Source organism: Branchiostoma floridae, chromosome 1 (genome assembly GCF_000003815.2).
Source record: "Branchiostoma floridae strain S238N-H82 chromosome 1, Bfl_VNyyK, whole genome shotgun sequence".
NCBI classification, from domain to species: Eukaryota; Metazoa; Chordata; class Leptocardii; order Amphioxiformes; family Branchiostomatidae; genus Branchiostoma; species Branchiostoma floridae.
This window is the reverse complement of record NC_049979.1, coordinates 30,498,321-30,503,466: the sequence shown is the minus strand read 5'-3', so window position 1 is coordinate 30,503,466 and position 5,146 is coordinate 30,498,321. Positions and strand designations below refer to the sequence as shown.

General features: G+C 43.4%; 1 long non-coding RNA gene across 1 annotated transcript in view; it reads left to right on the top strand.

Annotated features, from left to right (window-relative positions):
• Positions 1–4,171: 4,171 nt before the first annotated feature.
• Positions 4,172–5,146, top strand: part of LOC118430897 — an 8,933-nt gene continuing 7,958 nt past the window's right edge. Inside the window, exon 1 of the long non-coding RNA XR_004832905.1 lies at positions 4,172–4,238. This is a non-coding gene — a long non-coding RNA (uncharacterized LOC118430897). The remainder of the gene's footprint in view (positions 4,239–5,146) is intronic.

Below are 5,146 nucleotides of genomic sequence, written 5' to 3'. Positions count from 1 at the left end.
TCAAACCCTGAGCTGGGCCCCAATACATTACAGTTGAGTGATTTTGAATAGACTGGCTCTGACAGCAATTACACTTAATGTATGCAGGGATGTTGTTAGTTGGTTCACTGCACGAAAATGACTTCGAATCCTGATAAATACGACGGATCCGAAATCGGGCGACATGCCAAACACGGAACGTTTCCAAGCGAATCCGGACAAATCCATGATCTTTACTCGAATACGACGATGCATATCAAACAAACAGGGCCCAGCTATCCGCTCCATCTGCGAGTAGCCCTATAGGCCCCGGTGGGCGGAGAACGTGCCAGGCGACCTACTTAAGCACGGCTAATATGACAGCTTTGGGTGGAATCTAAAATCCTTCAAACCTTCGTGAATTACTACTTTCTTCCCTCCACCCCCTTAGTGTTTACATCGCTATCGTCCAATTTCTAGCCATAAAAAAACCTTCCAGACAAGGAAATATTATAATAGCATCGTTGTTTTTATTTCTACAGGAAAGCAGATTCACATGGGTGTTGACACACGGCTTTATAGACATAAAAGCATGTATTATAGACAAAAACATGACAATGTTTTCAGCATGATGTGCATTCACCTCTCCTCGGTTCACCATCTTGAATCGCACAGAATTCTGGGGGAAATGCGTACTGTAACTAAGCAACAAAAAAACTCTGAATATTCTATAGGTTAAATTTACGTGACAGATGGGCGGAGTTAGAATCCTGGCTCCCGGAGTCTGACCCGGGGATGTCACTAGCCAGGCGGCTGGAGCTCCCTGAAGGAATTGCCTAATTGGAAAAACACCCCGCTCCTACTCAGGGGTCTAGTAGCAAAGCAGGGCTGCCTGAGTGGGTTAAAACATTGATATTCCAATCGGACCGATTCCGGTGCGGTATACCTCTCGAATACGAGCTTTCTCGAATCCTGACTGATACGGCGGCGTATTTTGGTAAATCCGTGATTTTGATGAGAATGTTCACATTGAATATAATTACCAACAGTACACCGCACTACTAAGACTCTTGTAAGTGCAATCAGGAAGCGCAGAAAAGACGAATAAAATCCGACTGCCGGAATTCATCGGATTACTACCTCCACAGAATCCGTAGAAATACGAAAACCGGGATTCACGGATTTCCGAATTACCCACAGAGCACCGCTCCAGTGGACACTTTGACAGATCCGTACAAAATCCGACAATCGGAATGTCGCAGATTTGCAGATTATAAAAATGATACTGGCCACAAGGGGACGTTTTCGACGAATATGACGCGAATCCGAAACCCGCAGTCCTTAATTACCAACAAGATACAGCGTGCTAAGTGGGCGGCAGAAACAGTTGTTGGTTCAGGGTGCGGCACAGATATGAAAGTCGTTTCATCGCTCTCTGAGCTGTACATGGCATCACCGGTGTCTACAATAGTGATTTGGAGTGGTTTATGATTCGAAGGGAATGTGGTGTAAACTCGAAGGCGAGGAATAGTTACGTTGCTTCTTCGTCAATATAATCTTCGTCGCCACCAAGCACCCCCCCCCTACATCATTGTACAACTGGCAGTGAAGTCGATTCGACATTAAGTGGGACCGTCCTTTGGTAAGTACAAATTATATTACGAAGTTTCAGTTTCTGACAAAACTAGGTTCGTATTTTGTTACTGGCATATCATGACATTTAATAGTTTAAAGCCTCAAACGTACCTGCCCACCTCTGCTGTGAGAAACGTTATAACTTGCAGCTTCTTCATACTGGCCAATGGACAACAGGAATTCATGTCGGGTTGAAGATACGAAAATACAAACAGCTGAGTGGTATATAACTGATGATCTTGCTTTTGTAGAAGATTGGGCTAGGAAAATGTCACAGGTATTCAGTGTATCCCAAAGGTCTTACATTCTGTGTATATAGTGAGCTAGAATCAGTAGCGTGCATTCAGTTAAGCATACATCTGATTGATCAATATCCTGTTCAAGTTGGAAATATAAGTCATATGTAGTCAATCAATAGATGCCCAGATTAGTTTTTGACAAATGTAACCGTGCTATGCGTTTTGACTTATAATTTGTCTAATTAATTCGCTGTAGCGCCATAGACTGTAGTCACATACTATTGTTGAAAAATGTTTGCGGTAGTTTTAAGGTGGCTATGAAGTGGTCCCCGCAAAAGGGGCAAAAATAAAACTTCCACGAAAATTTCTGCATTTACAGTATACTCTTGGTAACAACCATACAGGACGGGGGCCCTTATCTAGTGGGGTATTTTCAAAGGAGGACTTGGGCCCCAACCAATACAGTACAGTAGAATGGAATTAAAATGGCTCTGACAGAAATTGCACAAAATCTATGTTGGGATGGATGTTGTTTATCTAATACTTGGCTCGTGATGGGTTGTGAGACAAACACACACACACACACACACACACACACACACACACACAAACACACACACACACACATACATTACTCCTCATAAGACGGCTAGAAGTAGTTGTTAATATTAGTTAAAAACAATGTATCGTTGGTCACGATCATACAGGGACTCTGTTCGGTGGGGGCCTTAGTTTTAAAGCCCTGACCTGGGCCCCAATACATAACAGTTCATACAGGGACTCTGTTCGGTGGGGAGTTTTCAAACCCTGAGCTGGGCCCCAATACATTACAGTTGAGTGATTTTGAATAGACTGGCTCTGACAGCAATTACACTTAATGTATGCAGGGATGTTGTTAGTTGGTTCACTGCACGAAAATGACTTCGAATCCTGATAAATACGACGGATCCGAAATCGGGCGACATGCCAAACACGGAACGTTTCCAAGCGAATCCGGACAAATCCATGATCTTTACTCGAATACGACGATGCACCCGCATATCAAACAAACAGGGCCCAGCTATCCGCTCCATCTGCGAGTAGCCCTATAGGCCCCGGTGGGCGGAGAACGTGCCAGGCGACCTACTTAAGCACGGCTAATATGACAGCTTTGGGTGGAATCTAAAATCCTTCAAACCTTCGTGAATTACTACTTTCTTCCCTCCACCCCCTTAGTGTTTACATCGCTATCGTCCAATTTCTAGCCATAAAAAAACCTTCCAGACAAGGAAATATTATAATAGCATCGTTGTTTTTATTTCTACAGGAAAGCAGATTCACATGGGTGTTGACACACGGCTTTATAGACATAAAAGCATGTATTATAGACAAAAACATGACAATGTTTTCAGCATGATGTGCATTCACCTCTCCTCGGTTCACCATCTTGAATCGCACAGAATTCTGGGGGAAATGCGTACTGTAACTAAGCAACAAAAAAACTCTGAATATTCTATAGGTTAAATTTACGTGACAGATGGGCGGAGTTAGAATCCTGGCTCCCGGAGTCTGACCCGGGGATGTCACTAGCCAGGCGGCTGGAGCTCCCTGAAGGAATTGCCTAATTGGAAAAACACCCCGCTCCTACTCAGGGGTCTAGTAGCAAAGCAGGGCTGCCTGAGTGGGTTAAAACATTGATATTCCAATCGGACCGATTCCGGTGCCGTATACCTCTCGAATACGAGCTTTCTCGAATCCTGACTGATACGGCGGCGTATTTTGGTAAATCCGTGATTTTGATGAGAATGTTCACATTGAATATAATTACCAACAGTACACCGCACTACTAAGACTCTTGTAAGTGCAATCAGGAAGCGCAGAAAAGACGAATAAAATCCGACTGCCGGAATTCATCGGATTACTACCTCCACAGAATCCGTAGAAATACGAAAACCGGGATTCACGGATTTCCGAATTACCCACAGAGCACCGCTCCAGTGGACACTTTGACAGATCCGTACAAAATCCGACAATCGGAATGTCGCAGATTTGCAGATTATAAAAATGATACTGGCCACAAGGGGACGTTTTCGACGAATATGACGCGAATCCGAAACCCGCAGTCCTTAATTACCAACAAGATACAGCGTGCTAAGTGGGCGGCAGAAACAGTTGTTGGTTCAGGGTGCGGCACAGATATGAAAGTCGTTTCATCGCTCTCTGAGCTGTACATGGCATCACCGGTGTCTACAATAGTGATTTGGAGTGGTTTATGATTCGAAGGGAATGTGGTGTAAACTCGAAGGCGAGGAATAGTTACGTTGCTTCTTCGTCAATATAATCTTCGTCGCCACCAAGCACCCCCCCCCTACATCATTGTACAACTGGCAGTGAAGTCGATTCGACATTAAGTGGGACCGTCCTTTGGTAAGTACAAATTATATTACGAAGTTTCAGTTTCTGACAAAACTAGGTTCGTATTTTGTTACTGGCATATCATGACATTTAATAGTTTAAAGCCTCAAACGTACCTGCCCACCTCTGCTGTGAGAAACGTTATAACTTGCAGCTTCTTCATACTGGCCAATGGACAACAGGAATTCATGTCGGGTTGAAGATACGAAAATACAAACAGCTGAGTGGTATATAACTGATGATCTTGCTTTTGTAGAAGATTGGGCTAGGAAAATGTCACAGGTATTCAGTGTATCCCAAAGGTCTTACATTCTGTGTATATAGTGAGCTAGAATCAGTAGCGTGCATTCAGTTAAGCATACATCTGATTGATCAATATCCTGTTCAAGTTGGAAATATTAGTCATATGTAGTCAATCAATAGATGCCCAGATTAGTTTTTGACAAATGTAACCGTGCTATGCGTTTTGACTTATAATTTGTCTAATTAATTCGCTGTAGCGCCATAGACTGTAGTCACATACTATTGTTGAAAAATGTTTGCGGTAGTTTTAAGGTGGCTATGAAGTGGTCCCCGCAAAAGGGGCAAAAATAAAACTTCCACGAAAATTTCTGCATTTACAGTATACTCTTGGTAACAACCATACAGGACGGGGGCCCTTATCTAGTGGGGTATTTTCAAAGGAGGACTTGGGCCCCAACCAATACAGTACAGTAGAATGGAATTAAAATGGCTCTGACAGAAATTGCACAAAATCTATGTTGGGATGGATGTTGTTTATCTAATACTTGGCTCGTGAAGGGTTGTGAGACAAACACACACACACACACACACACACACACAAACACACACACACACACACACCAACACACACACACACAAACACACACACACACACACACATTCTCCTCATAAGAAGG